Source organism: Micrasema longulum, unplaced genomic scaffold, assembly GCF_059751315.1.
Source record: "Micrasema longulum isolate JH-2025_06_02 unplaced genomic scaffold, ASM5975131v1 h1tg001063l, whole genome shotgun sequence".
Lineage (NCBI taxonomy): Eukaryota > Metazoa > Arthropoda > Insecta > Trichoptera > Brachycentridae > Micrasema > Micrasema longulum.
The window spans coordinates 70,747-87,575 of NW_028278251.1; the positions used below are offsets into that span (position 1 = coordinate 70,747).

The 16,829-nt window shown below is 29.3% G+C and overlaps 1 long non-coding RNA gene across 1 annotated transcript in view; it reads right to left on the reverse strand.

The window, feature by feature from the left end:
* The window catches only part of LOC148277252 (uncharacterized), a 45,583-nt gene extending 29,185 nt beyond the window's left edge, over positions 1–16,398 (reverse strand). Inside the window, exon 1 of the long non-coding RNA XR_015823543.1 lies at positions 16,352–16,398. This is a non-coding gene — a long non-coding RNA (uncharacterized LOC148277252). The remainder of the gene's footprint in view (positions 1–16,351) is intronic.
* Positions 16,399–16,829: the final 431 nt, after the last annotated feature.

A 16,829-nucleotide genomic window follows, 5' to 3' on the forward strand; every position in this document is an offset into this window, starting at 1 on the left:
GACTGATTCAAGGTTGAAAAAAGGAAAATACTTTATCAAATTTTGTACCATTATTAAAGAAGTGACTAAAAAGACATGTGTGGTAATTATAGACCATCAATAATGGCTTTACAACTATTTGACATTTGACACGGCCATGAAATGCACTTACGTTTCATATCCTGATTACAAAAAGAATATAAACCAGTTCAAATAATCGTAATTAATTGCATTTAAAGCTTTTAATTGAAAACAAAATCAGGCGATGAAATTAAGATTCGTAAAAAAAAAAGTAATTAGTTCTTGTTGGTGGAATTCTTCAGCTAGGTATTGTGTATCACGATTTGGTTATGTCCGCCTGTTTTCAATTAGCAATAGCTGATATGGTTTCCTGTACGTTGTAGACATCATAATACGTTACGTATTGTCAAAAGTATTTTACAATACGATGATGTGTGTGTATAATATTATTAATTTTAAAAAATATATCAAAGCCAACATGAACATGATCACAATGCGTGAGAAAAAAATAAAAATCAGACTCGCATTTAAAAAAAACGCAAAGCCACAAAATTGAATTTTATCTAAGGCAGTAAAGATCACATTACATTGCTATTATTATACAATATTTGAGACTTCTAGTCTTTTGTCTACGAACATTTGGACAAACTCAAATATTGTAATGAAACTAACTGGTCCAAGAAGAGAAATGATTAAGTCATATGGATCTCTTCACAAAAATAAAGGTTTCAGCTCTGTAACTTTACTAAAATAAACATATGGAAGAATTAAAGAAATATGGATGTTCAAACAAAGGCAAAAAGGTGAATGTTACACATTTTGTAAAGTGGCCACTTAAACCAGCCAATGACAGGTCATGTAAATGCCTAGATTTCCATATTCCTTTATTTAAGGTATTCTCCAACCCTGTTGTAATTTGTTATTATTAGAGCCCACATAAGAATGTGTTTATGTGTGCTGTATTTCAAGATTCAAAATAAATAAATAATTTTGTAAAAATGTACTCGTCACAGATACTTTTATAGGTACCTATAAATTTTAATTAAGAAAACATACACTGCACGATTATTATATTTGAAGTTAACAGCTAATAGCATATAACCAGATTCCGTGTGCGTGTTTGGAAATCTGATAAGCCAACAGTATTGAAAAAGAGCGTTAGGATTTGGTTGACAGACATTGGAAGTTAGAAATTAGAAAATTTATTAGGGATAGAAACCTACATAAATATAATGCAATTCTATTGAATCATTTTAAAGTCTATTTTTTTTGTATACATTCTATTTAATCCAATATAAAATACAAATACATGGTTTACAAAAATCTTTATACAAATTATTAATTCATTATAATTTTATTTTTTCATATAGATGTAGCCACTCCACTGGCCCACAGTCACATTCTGGAGTGTCAGGGTAATATTTATTTTATTCATAATTGTACATACTTTCACATCAATTGTGTGTAGAAATTCAAAAGAAATAAAAAAAAATAAAACATACCAACATCAAAAAACGAAAAAGAATTGTCAAGAAACTAAAATTATATTCTTATTTCTGAAACATATTCCTTAGCTTTCTGTTTAGTCTTTTTAACAATCCATATATGGACTCGAGCTTTGAAAATATTGTTTTTTATTTTTTTCACCAATATGTCCTTGCTTAAAAAGTTGCATAGCTTAGGCGCCAGAAAAGTATAATGCCTTTGTCCGTAATTTGTTTTTTTCTTTGGAAGCAGAAGTATTGTTTTTTGTCTTTGCCTAGTGTCGTAAACTTGTTGTCCGTCATTATGTATATCAGGACAAATTTATCTATTTTTATATATTTATTATATACGTATTTTTATAATGATAATTCTATGTTAATATTTTATGGATGGAAAAATAAACAAATAAAAAAAAATCGAAAACTAAAATCATAAACTGTAATTTTTTTTCCTCTTTTGGGCTTAAACTGTTTTTCTATTTCTTCAATATTTCATTTTATTTATGAGAAACATATTCGATAAACATATTTGCCACAAAAAATCGGTTTTATGGAACAGGCATTTGCCCATATAGGAAACGATTGCAACATTAGGCACACTAATATTCCTGACTTGCCGACCCTTCATATACTAAGCCTATTCCTAGTACAAGCAAAAGAGTGTTTATTGTACAATTTTGTAAAATATGAAATGTATGTATGTGTAAATAAAATAAATACTAGTCGCTTTTTGTTTATCCCTCTTAGAAGTTTTATCTAATAAATCTAGTTTATGTGAAAGTTAAAAAGAGTACATACAGGATGTTCATTAAACCCTGTCACATCCGAAACCACGATGATCGGTATGAGCAAGAAGACATATTGACACATTAAAATAATTTTTTGGAACGAACAAAATTTAAAAAAATAAAATATCAAAAAAAGCAAATGGTAGCTCACTTCTGCAGGGGAAAAACGAGAGGGGGGGGGGGAGCCAGACACCCCGACAACCGAGCTCCCCTCACTTCTCCCCTGCAGAAGTAAGCAACCATTTGTTTTTTATATTTTATTTTTAAAAAAAATATTTCATGTAAATATTTTTTTTATTATGCTAATATGTATTTTTGTTCATCCTGATCATCGTGGTTTCGGACGTGACAGGGTTTAAAGAACACCTGTATACGTTGTGACCAATGCTTTTGGTAGTTTGTTCCAATTAGCAATTACTCTAATGTCCAGTTTGTGATTGTTCTTTAAACATTTTTAATATTTGTGTCGTCTTTTTTGGGTTGTAGAGATTTGATTTGACGTGTTGTGTAGAAAAAAAATATAAATTAATGTTTTAGCAGTTTGTACCATGTCGAAGTCGGAAAAGGTGCATTCAGTGTCATTTTTGTCGTGTGTAGTGCCGGGAACCATGTTGATTGAAGCCCGTAGACCTTATTTATTATTTGAGTGTACTCTGTATTTCAATTGCTTCTTATTATTTATGTACTGAAGTTCTGGGTTTATGCAAAATCTCTGGTTCGAAGGCAAAAGGATGATACGTTTCCATGAAGTGTTCCACTATAATCTAGAGTAATTTAAAATCGTCTCTATATCTTGCAAAAACAGATGTCAATTATATTATTTCACACCGCAAAGCATTCTCCATTAAGTTAGTGGAGCATAATTGGCAACCACACAATTATTTTTCAATGTTTTTCGAAAATATCTCAATAACCCCTTCAATTGAGATTTTTTAGTTTGCTTCTTATAAAAATGTATTTTCTTACATATTGATAGCAGTGACTGCAAAAATCTACGCATAATAATACGAGTATTGCAAAGCATTTTACTTTATTAAAAAAAGCGTCGAAACCTAAACGATTTTTCCTATTGTAATTACAAAAATATGCACAAATACTCCTTACCAAGATAATAATATAACGTCTACAAAAAACCTTCAAGTTTCTCTGTCGGCTGCTAACTCTGATGTGTTGATACGGCACCAGAATTTCGATCTATGTTCTCATTTTGTTGTTTGTATCCAACTCGACAAATGAAAAAGTACATCCACTGAAAAAAAAGATATTGTATCTAGCTCAGAGTAATATAATAATGCATGAACCTATAGAAAAGCCCTATCACTATGTTTCATAGAACACAAGCGATGCTGGTTTGTTGATTAGCAACAAATTGGTGGTAATTTTGTTTTGCTTGATAACATAAACAACCGGTTCGATCGGATGCTTTTGTAGCTGTGCTTGGCTTTCGTTGTAAACAACTACGATATTTACGTTAAAATAAATAAAAATCAACCATTGTGAATTACAGTATGTTTGGTTGCAGCAGTAAGAACGTCAAAGGTATTAAAGGAGTCAGTTTTCACAGGTAATTGATTTCGAATAATTTCCCATTCTTTACATTGATTTTTGGCATTATTGCTTTATTTTTCTTTAATATCAACATATTTATTTCAGATACAATTTTTTCTCAATTTAGGGGATGCATTTGTGAATTGAAGTATGTTTACTGTTGGTAATGATAGTTGATTGAAGGCAATATGTCAGGGCCGCACTAGGCATCCATATAAAGTTTAAGTCTTTATCAAGTAGCAATTGATTCAAATTTTATTAGAAAATAGCAATGTTAACCTTGATACCGCATCTAAAATGACGTGTCTAAATTTCAGACATCTACGACTCGCTGTTTCGGAGATGTGACGGACAAACAAACAAACTCAACACTAGACTTTGGTTCCATGGAGATGGGATTTATGTCTCCATAAATGAAACATAAATATATTCTGAATAAAATGAATAAATAAATACACACATGTATTTTCAATTTTATAAAATAAATATAGGTGAATTATACAAAAATAAATTGGAATAACCCTGCAATAATAAATACACAGGTACATTCAACAATCTTGAGAAGTTGTGTAAAGTGGCCACCTTAACCAGCCAATGACACGTTATAAGCCCTGTAAATGCCTAGACTTCCATATTCTCTTCTCAAACGGTTTTCCCTCTCTGTTGAAATAAATTTAAACACAGGTACATATTTAAAAGTATTTACAATGCAAATTAATATCCATTTGGCAATTCTGACCTAAGTATGGCGCATTGTTTTGCTGCGAACTGTGGCTAACTTAATACTCAATAGTCATAGAATGGTTTTCCTACGTTTGAGCTTCTCTATAGTCTGGCGCATTATTTCTCTGAGGTATCTAGCAACCAACGAACAATATTTGAAATATAATTGGATTGTGAAAATATTTAAAAAAATGCATTTTATTATTTTCTTTCTAAGATACCCAGTTATTTAACACAATAAATTAATATCGAGCAATTAATAAGAGTGTTTCGTTTTGCTAGGGCAAAATATTGCGTTTATTTATTAACGTCCAAAGTGAGTCTTCTCAGAGAAAATAAATACTTTTATTACACCAGAAACTAATTTTATCAAAATATGCCTTATTACAGTTATAAAATATTATTTGTTATGAATATGTTAAAAATACTTACACATACACTTCCACACTTCCACTTATTTATTTGACCAATTAGCGCATTCACCCTCAATTGGCATCTTTAGACCGGTGAATATTATACAGTGTAAGGATAATTTATTTAAAACTAAATATTGTCTAAAGTGTAGGTACATTGAAAAATAAGTTGAAAAAGATACAATACGTAATATTTCAATGAAACAGAGTGAGACAAATTATTGGAACATGTGTTAGCGGTGTACTTTAAGAGAAAATTATATTATTTGAAAAACATTTATTGTTTTATTACAATGTACAGGGTCCAACTAAGGGGGGGCTAATAAGGGTGAGTTTTTGAATTCTATCTGCTGGTTTATTAAAATTCTATCGCTATTATTTTTGTCCTATTTGTTTTTAGAATTTCTAATCTATCTTAATTTTGACCTTTATGTCCTACATGTAAAAATTTTATGTTTTTTGATTTGTCAAAATTATGTTTTAGTTTATTTGAGTTATTATAAGCTATTAGATCGTTACAATGGAATTTCATTTCGAATGGCAATAAATAATTTAAATAAAATATTATTTGTTATTTTTGTTTTTTTGTGTTTCCTCCTTTGATTTAATTGGACGTCCTTCTAAATCAGATTTGTTTGGTGTGATTGGAGTCTTTATACTTTAAAGTGTTGCATTATCTCTCAAGGCGATTCACCGAATCCGTGACCTCTAAAACCTTTGAAAGGACATTTACTAGAAAACTAGTAGGTACTTCAAACGCACTTTTGATTTGAGTGCTAACAGAAGTTTTAAAACATTAGGTCATTCTACAGTAACTGCTTCTCGTGGTCTAGAAATATTTCAGATCACTTAACAAATCGTTTTGCACGACTATCAAAGGTCAGCAATATGATTCGAAGGAAGTTTTATTTTAGTTTTGTGAATGAAAAAGCTTCTGTTTCAACAACTCTGATTTCGAACTAATTAGGTTTGTGTGTCAAGTTGAACTTTGTTTACTTTAGTACACAATGACAATCACATCAAGATTGTGTCGAATTGTTGACTTCTCAGGGCAAGTATTGAATCACGACATTAAGTAAAACAATAGACGAAACCTTGTCCGGTAGGTTAAGAAACCCTTAAGGCGTTTAGTTCATGCATTAAACTAATAAATACAGTTATTTAGAAACATATTGATCTATATTTAATATTCAAATGAATAACCATATTTGTTTAATGTTGTCGAAAAAAGATAAATGGATTCGTTTTGTAAACTACTTACATGCTTAAATTACCACTTACACATTCTAATTAGAAATTGTCTGACTCATTTTATATGAATAAAAAATACTAAAACAAATAACAAATGGTTTGACATTCCAAAATTACATCAGTAGATAGCAGCAAATATTTTTTGGGAGGGTTATAATGTATGTTTAGTAAAAGGTAAACTTAGTCCCAATTTTAAAAAAACTAACAATTTATAAAAGTTAATCCATTACTTTTTTATAAATTTTAATCATAGAGTAAAATAAGTTTTTCTGGGTTATTATGTTATGTGTCTTTGCACTATTTTTAGACGTTTCAGACTACATTACAGCGTCTATCATTGGGGTTCATGTGAACCTAAAAAAAAATAAGTAAACTTATCTCAAAATATAACAATCGCGATTTTTCTACTTATGCAAATATAACTATACTGAGGATTTTATACACTTTAAAGCCAAAAAATCTTTATTTTAAAGGTTAGGAAGTTCAATTATAGGTCCCACGATTTAAAATCTTAATGCATTAAAGAATAAAAGTTTGAGTTTAGATCGACCTTCATAGCAATCAGATCTCTTGTGAGATGAGTCAGTTCTTAAACATATTTTAACATGATTACGGCTTATTTAAAAGTCTTGCGATCGATCGTTTTGATTATTAATAATGGGAAGCGGAATAAATTACGTAAGCTAAGTCAGTGGGTTGTATTATAAAACCTTGGAAAAGTTAAGGTTCAAAACCTCATTACTATGATATGTTAACCAACAACTTTTTTTTCGGTAACACAATAAAAAATATCGTTTGATTGAATGGGTGTGAAATATGGAATAATACGTGGTAATCTCTACTATTTTGACTTCTCCAATTATAAATACGGAAGTTTTTATACAAATCAACAATCTAAAATCACGAGAATAACATCAGAGTGATTGATGAACTTTAAGTTCAAATTAAATAAAGATTTTAATATCTTTGTTTGATTTTATTTACTATTGTAAAAAATTAAATTACATTGTAGTCTTAATTAAATTTTTAATTTGATTACAAAAATATTCATTTGAAGTGTACCGCAATTTATATGAACAATTTTTTGATTAAATCTCACGCATTTTGTAATTAACTTTGTCAGAAATATAGCTAGTCTTCTAGCTTTCTTTCTTAAATCGAATGGTTTATATAGATAGGAAGAAATAGCCTTAAGCTTGCCCTTATTTATATGTATAAAGCATAAAGCATAAAAAAAAGCTACATATTTTGTTTCGTTAAAAATATGGAATATGTAAACGTTTTCTTAAATATCAACACAATTACCTGTTAAATTAAAAACTTATTGATATTTTTTATTCAATATTTTTTTGCTTACACCTGACAGAATGTTTTTTACCCGAAGACTTAATGCTACAAGCTTAATTATTTTTTTGTGTTTGAAAATGTTGTTTAAATTTTCTTGAAAAAAATAAGGGTTGCAATTTGTAATTAAAAGAATGAAAACTATATTTTGACTGGTAGGTATCCTCCAAAAACATGTTAATGTTTGTTTTTCATTCAGACTGAAATTGTAATAGTTTTTTTTTTAAATTTAAATGTTGATATGAATAATGAACAATGAACAATCTCGCATGCATTATTTGTTTAAATATAAAAAATGTTATTGAAAATAATGTAAATTGTACGTTTTTAAAAAATGTAATCAGTTGGTTAAAATATGCGGAAGGATATATAGAATATTGAAAATGTTAGGTTAATCTTTGTTTAAATCAGTGTAATCAGAACGTGCCTTTTTTACTAGGGATTTTTTCTATTTAAACGTGACCAAAATAAACTTTACTCGAGGTTAAACTATTTTAATTGTATGTATCTTAATATTTTTGTTTAAAACTAAACTAATGATTTTGATAAAATATAGTACACATTACGGCTTCAGGAGACCATGAAAGGTTAGTATGTAGTTTGATTTATAACAATAAGTTCAATTAACACGACATTTTGATCACGTTTGGTGTACAATACTCTATAGAAGGCAAGGCCACGTGCTTGAATTTCAAAACAAAGCATACTAAATCCTGATAGAAACAATACGTCGTGGGATTTAGGCTATAATTTGTTAAATTGATTTACACATATGACTAAAAATCACTACACCCAACGCGGAAAACTTATTTTATAAGTATCAAATCGTGACGGTAAAATAATTGTGCTACCACCTGTGTCCAAGAATAATAGTTTAATTAATACGATTTATCATTTCCGAGAAAATATAAAAAATGACTTTTCTTTATTTATAATACTGATGTGTTTGGGTATGTTTTATATCCTAAATGAAACAGCTTTCTAGAGGCTTCTATGAGAGAAAAAAATAAATTAATGAGACATTTATGCAAAAATGTCAACAATACTAAACCAATGACGTATACTTAAATATATACATTACAAGTGCGTTAAGAGTTCTAAAATATTTGCTAGAATTGAGATGCTTTTAGTAAAGAAGTAAAGAATCGATTTACTTACGTCAATATACCTAGTGTCTTTTTAAAATATTTATTGAATAATAATTACTGACAGTTATCAGTAATAGTTTTTACAAATAGAAAATTTATTTTTTATTTGGATAACTAACGAGTTTTTAAATTTTTATTGGTTTTTATTTTTTATTACCAAATTTAACATAAAAATAAGAAGTTTTTATGTTTGTTTTAATATAAAAATACAATATGAATAATATGCTGCCAGGAGTTCAAAACAAAAATAATTTGGTTTTTAATAAAAATAAATGTATTTACATCAATATGCACTTCTTATTACAGCTTTAGATAAATTATATTTGCGGAAATAAAAATTACACAATTGACGCTATCAAAATGCATGAATTATGACACGGTATTATGAAATTGACAAAACTTATTTTTAAAAGTATTTTTTTGGGAACAACTCTTATTCAATCTTTTCGTAATATTTTAATTAAAAATACTCAGTTTCAACAATATTTGAAGATGAGGCATAACAAAAACATATTTGCATAAAATAATCGTTCATTACTGGACATTTAAAAACGAATTTCTTCTCAAAATAATAGAAATCTCGACCATTTCAACTTCAGAGAGCCAAGACTTTCACTTCCGCACCTCTATCTAATCTCTTTTTTTAGACTGTTTTATCTATTGCGTAATCCATATTAAATAAATTATAATGCGCTTTTCATGTATAGGAAACCTAACATCCGTATTTTATAGTGGAATAAATCGATTGTTTGCCCGGTGTCTGATGTCACGAAGCTACCAATAAAATAGTTATGAAATAAAGGTAGCCTTGTCATTGTTGTAGTGTGATAAATATTTATTTTAATAAATAAAATAATACAATACATATTAATAAATACGTTATTCAATTGATTACATTAGAAACTTTAAGTTGTATTTCTTATTCAGACTCACTGTTTGCACCTATAGCAAAGGCATTTTTATTTTTAAATTTTAATTTTTGATTTGCTAAAAAAATGACATAGTACGTGAAAATCGTTTCAAATGAAAGTAAAATATCATCATAATTTTATCAAGAAAGGCCTGACATTATTATCTATCACACGTTTGAAAAAAACTAATTTTTGAATTGTTTACCCATGGTTGTTGTCAATAATTTTGTATGGATAGTATTGATAACAAATAAACCGAAATCTGACAGAAATTCGCTTCATTTTTTAAATTTTATTTATTCATGTTTAATTGTCAAACATGAAATAAGTACATGGTAAACTTATGTTTTTGACAACACGTATTTGAAATTGATAGTACTATGTAAGTACGCAATTAAAAATATTATGTAGTCTTGCGTAATCCAGGTACGTGAATATTTTGACTCTGTCGCGTATTATACTGGTGGACGTCACGATTGAAGGTATAGCCAATATTAGTGAGAAAGTCTTTATTTACACCTTGAAGCTCCGTTTTTGCAATCTCATAATACGGTACGACCAAAAATGGGAGAGTGTCAGTAAGTTTGTAAATGTCTTTGACATACGTTTCCATTGTTAATCCTTTGTAATCTATGTAATAAGGAGAGAACCCCTTATAAATTAATCACCGTTTTTTTTCTTCCCTGTTTTATCCTATATTATTATTGATTGATTTGGTGTTTATTTTGTAGAATTCCATATTTAAACTTATAATATTATAAATCAAACACTGATTTGAGTCTACTAAACACTTTATTTTATTTTTACATCCGTAAAAATAAAAACTTCGTGACAATGGCATTTTCAAACGAATGTGAAGATTATATGGATTGAATGTCCTTATAAAGTTATATAATTCGTAATTAATAGATGAATCATGTCACAATTGCATTTTTATATTTTGATAAGAAATTCTTAAAAATAGAAATATTGTATAATAATAAATTTATGTTTATATAAATTTCCTCATAATATTTCAATCATGTTTTAAAATGAAAATGAACAACAACCTCTCATAATATCATTTATATTTTTTCGACGGTAATTATATAAATTTATAAAACTATAAAGCTTCATTGATTATCTCACAATACATACTTGTATATCAATAAATACTTACTTTGTTATATTTTTCCCGAAATTCAAATATAAAAACCTAAATCCCTTTTTACCTATTAAACACTTAGCCTCGCCCTTAACCATTGATTTTTCCCTCAATTATGATTTATGTTCATGCTATTAGTTCATAAGGTTATTTTTATTTTCTACTTAAGTATCTTGAATTATCTAACTATATAAGGCCATTCAATCCATATAATCTTCACATTCGTTTGAAAATGCCCTAATAAGGTGAAATAATTTTCACGAAGTTTTTAAAATTTTATGTTTGTAAAAATAAAATAAAGTGTTCAGTAGACTCAAATCAGTGTTTGATTTCTATTATTATAAGTTTCCTATATTATTGATTAAATCGTTTTATAAGCTTGGACTGTTTAATGAATACTAAAATATTTTTGTTTAAACCGTCATCATCTATAAAAGCAATAAAAAAGGAACTTACGTAAAAATATATTTAAGCTTCTTAACGTGTTGCAAAATATCCTAAGGATCCACTAAAAATCTAAACTTGATTTATTGGTTGCATAAAAAACGAAAGCTAATTTGTCTAATAATTTATTTGAAATAAAAATTATCGTTAAATTTTTGATGTGTAAATTATCCAGTATTATTCAGCCGTCTTTATACGTATCCAAAAATAGCCAATAATATTATATCATCGGTAGATTCTTTATTGTTCTTAGAATTACCGAGGTGGAGATCCTTATGAATGGAATATTTATTGTTTTAGTTTGCAAGTAGCAGGGGCGTTCAGTAATTTATCTTAAGTTTTACATATTTTATTTGTACATGTTGGACACATATGGATTCAATGACAATGCATTTTCTTGCTTAGAAAGTTGTAGTTACAAAATGCTTGAAAACTTTTTAAAAAATCAAATAAATATAAAACCACTTTGTTTTTAACGATTTTTTTTCAACCAGCCGGTTTCAAAGCTACACAAGCTTCTTTATCACGATACACTGAACTAAACCAACTAAGTTAAGTTAAGTGTACCTTGATTTATCAAGCTTCTTGAGAAGCTTGTGTAGCATTGAAACTGGTCCGTAGAAAAGAAAAAAAAGTGGTAAAAATTTTATTTTTTTATTTTTTTTAGAATAATGAATAACAAAAAAGTTAGTGCTTCAAATATTTATTTTATAACTATATTTTACTATCATATGAATAATGAGTTAATACAAAAGCAAATAAACATATGGTTGTTGAATTTCTTCCTACACGTAAATAAGAAAAAAAAAATTACAAATAAAATTTGTACAAAAATCGTCTTTAAAATAAATTTACGTTTCAAATGTTCCCGTTGCTTTATTCTGTAACTAATTCGTTTTCTTAATGGTAACACCAATTTTAACATAATTTTGGTTCAACGTTAAAAAAATATTTTGTCTCGATTATTTTCGTCCGCCTCGCGGTCCAATGGCCAGTACGTTTACCTACCAAGCAAAAGGTTTTGGGTTCGATTCCCGTACTAGAATACTTTATAGTCCCTGGATTGGCACCTGAAGCTAAAACAGATCATCTGACATTTAAGTAACAAAAAAATATTTTTTTAAAGAGTATGAAAATTAGATAAATTGATAGATGAAACAACGATGGAGATCATTATTAATAAGATAATATAAAAGCTTCAGCTTTTTCAAAGCTGTCATTGGTTTTCTCATTTTATAATTAACAATTAAAGATATTACTTTACAAAATCTTCAATGGATGGCTAAAAAAAACACCAATCCGCCAATCGCAGTTGTTAGAATAAAGTTAAATAATTTTAGGCGATAAGCCAATCTCTGTCTAAGCGGATGAAAATAACAGATATGTGTGTAAAATCGAAACAGAACTCTAAATGAGTGTTTACGACTTAATGCTGCTCTTAGATAAAAATCCCATAAAAAAAAATCTAGTTAATAGAGATAAGTCCGCCTCGTTGCGTAGTGGTTAACACTTTCGTCTACCATTTCTAAGGCCGTGAGTTTGATTCTTGGTAGAATGGATAAAAACTTTTGATTTTAAAGGTTATTTTAAGTTTTGTTTCTGGACTGGCACTTGAAGCGTTAGAATAATCAGATTAAATTCATGTAACAGATTAAAGAAATACGGTGCATGATGTTTACATATACAGTGTCCTATCGACCACATGGTGTGGAAAAGGGAATGATGATGCTGATGACAAAGTCAATTAATTAAGAGCAATTCTTATGTTTTATCATTTATAAGCATTTAGGGTGGCACGATCAGGTTAATGAAGTCAGTCGCAAGCTTTATATCAATTGGCACTCACTTTATAGATTGCAGAATTTCTTGCCAATCAATTTAAAACAAACAAGAGCTTACTTCTTCCACTCCTTGATTATGCAGATGTATGTTACCCAGATGCTAATTCTCAACTGTTTGATAAGTTGCAACGATTGCAGAATGTCTGTATACGTTATATCTTTAATCTTCGTAAATTCGACCACATAACCGAATCACGCAACTACACTGGCTTAATATCAGGCATAAAACATTTAAATTCTATCATTTCTCCACAATATTTTTAATAATTCCACTTCCTTAGTTTACCCGAGAGATCTCTTTCAACCTTTTAATGCCAATTCAGTGCCTTTAGTTATTTTGCCTCCTCTTTCACATTAGAAGCTGCTTGATTGTGAAATAATCTACTAAAAAAATTCCATCTCAGAACAGGCTGAACCATGTTATATGGAGACTATCCTAACCAGATGATGCTCCGTATAAATTTTCTAATTCACTAGTTTTGTATAGATTCACTGGTATTAATACTTATTTATGTAATAAATTTATAAAACAATAATAAATAATATCAATGACGCCCCGCCTTTATCTACATTAAAATCAATATTGTAGTGTCACTATCTGAATATTTGAGTTGTTCCATTCTCCTTCATTTTTATTTCTCATTTGCCCGCTTCTCTTCATAGCATAGTGTAGATATTTAGTCAATTTTTGTTACTATTAAAAAGTGTAAATGCATGTTTATTATTTGAATTAGGTTATGGTCCCATGGCCAGTGTCTAGGACTCACGGACCAAAGGTCTGTGGTTCGAATCCCACTCTACCACAGCTTAATTCAAATTTTCTAATAGTGATTTATTTACAACTCGTTGAAAATGGCTCTTAAAATTAAATATACGGGTAAATTATAAAAAGGCAAATATTTATTATAGTAAAAAAATTAATTAAAATATGTATATCCAGAATATAGCGAACTGAACAGTTTGGGTAGGTATAAATAAATTTCCTTTAGGCAATATGTCCGCCCTTACATTTATGTAAAATGTATATGTATATAAAGTGTTTAATAAATAAATTATTTAGTCTTTTAGGTAAGTTATGTCGTCCAGTAATTTTTTTTTTAGTTTCTTTAACTGTTAGTACGACATGCCTCTGGCATAAGTGCCCACGCGGAGAAATGGTCCCGCGCAGAGCGCTGACCGGCCATTGGTCTTGAGCAACCAATCAGGGTTAGGGTCACTGCTGCTGACTATGGCGCGGTACCTGGCGGACATTTACCGCGGACATAATACTGTGTGGGCGATATACATAAAGCATTAACTACTAGGTGATCCTGATAAATTAGTCAATTATTGATACTACACACAGTTTTTCCGAATCTTTGTAGATTGGTTCTGGGATTCTCCTTGACGAGATTGATATCATAGAAGGAGAAAACTCATCTCCACCCGCGGCTGTTATAGAGTCCCCGGGACTCTCTGTCAGCCACGTGATGATACCTTAGTCTCTCAATGCCTACGTCACAGCTTTTTTTTAAAAACAATGTTTTTAAATTAAACAATATAAATAATTAAAAAGTTATCTAACATATTATGATGTATTGGAGAAAATACAAATTAAAATACATACAGATTTAGAAAGGATTAATGTAACTTTTTTTTCGATAGAAATAAAGCTGTTGATAAAATATTTAGGCATTTACAGGCTTGTGGTGTTTTGTAAGTTGAGTCGAGTGGCCACTTCATAATGCATAATATTAACGTTTTAGGTCGCAATTAAAAAAAAAATATTTTCGCTCTCATTTTGTGTTTTAACCTAATAATACGATTCAAAAACGTTACATGAATAATTTTTAAAAAAAGTAATAAACTTACATTTTAAAATAAAATTTGCTTTCTTTGCAACAAAAAACCATGTCATCATAATATATTTTTGACAAAACGGTTTCTATTTTACAACCGCAAATTTTTTAATTGAGAACAATGGACAAATTCACTCCGCGTCGAAAACAATGATGGGACACATATGTGTAATTTTGTCATTGAAAAAATAGCAATAATCGTGACAAATCAGAGATGGAAAACAATATCTCAAAAGAAAATATTGATACCAATAAATTAGGTTAACCTTTCTGCCTATAGGTAGTTGACTTTCATATAAACTAATCATATTGACATAGCTTTATAAAAACGATTTCGAATTGCTGTCGTTTTTAAAATAAAAAGATTTGTGTATGGAAAACTATTCATTCTTTCCTAGCTGAATTTTTTTAATCAATTAGCAATTTCTGATAGATCTGCCAATAGAAATTTAAAGCAAAAGGCTATTTCTTATCTGTATTTATTAGTAAATTAAAATTTCGAAAAAAAAAATTGTTTGTCGAATTCAATTTTCGTTATTTTTTTAGTCTATGTGTATGTGGATTAAGAATACCGTTCACTTTTTTTATAAATCCAGAACCCTGGAGAAATGTTTTCTACCCGACACCTTCTTCCATGTAAAAATCCCGAATAATGGGAACAAGTCGACCTCATTACGCATTCGACTACCATGCTTCAGGTTTTGGATTAGATTCCTGGCAGGGTTGACAAAAAACGTTTTAAGGATGGGTTAACACTGTAATATTGCACTGATTCCTACAGTGTAAGACTGATCACCTTACCTTCTGTGAAACAAGTGATCCAGATATGCTGTTATTTGACTACCAATGCCGTATGCACCAATGGGTGTGGATAAGAAAATGATGAAGATCATGCTTTTTAAAATATGTTGTAAAATATGTTCGTTTTTAATTTAACGCATCAATGATGTTTCTGTAACCTTTGGATTGTGGCGTATTTTTATTTATAAAATAATAATTTGTCATTGAGAATAAAGCACAACTTGTTTGTACACTCCTTTGTTTGATGTAATCTGTAATGTTATTATTCTCCTGGTATTTTAAATTACTATTGGCTAAGTAGGGCTGGTTGGTAAATCAGGTTTGTGACGAATATGGCGCTTGTAATCGTCATTCTTCATAAATAATCTCAGTAGGCGGGACACAAGAGCAGCGGGTCATTGAAACAACTAGGTGATTGGAATGAAAGATGGTGAATAATATTAGCGAAAATGGTAATCGTAAACATGAACGAATACTTAACTCTGAATTAGCATCATCATCATACCCTCAAAACACGCGATGGAGCAGTCAGTCTTACATAAGTCAACTAAATGCTGGCTAACTTGATCATTTGCTACATGAAAAAAAAGTGATAAGTCTTTCGCTTTTGTTGTTTTGTTGCTTATTATTTTACCTGTAACTATCCTAAATCCACAAATAAAGAAAAACTCACCTCCAATTACTGGACTGTCTCTGGAGCCACACAGGTGTGATCTGGAAAAAAAAATCATTAGGTTAATAATATTTAGCGATATGAGTAGTAGGACGTTACACGATTGGTTAATTTTAAAAAAAATCCTAACCTTACTAACCTAACCTAACCTAACCTAACGTAACCTAATTTTAGTGCCTGTTTGGAGATGGTGGTGTTTGCATGCACTTTAACTCTGCATGTTATTTATGTATTTTTTCAAGAATACTATGTATACTACGGTGACGGTAGAGGTAGAAGTGTGTTTTTGTATTTGCATGTTGGTGTAGTTATTGTCCTGACGAAGAGACGGGTATGTCTCGAATTGGTTAAATATTAATGTTTGACCATAAAGTTAATGCTTGAAACATGAATAATACAATCATATAATCAATGTATTTTTCGTAATAAAATAATCCTCGTACCTACCATTTTTATTTTAAAATTAGAATTTTCAAAT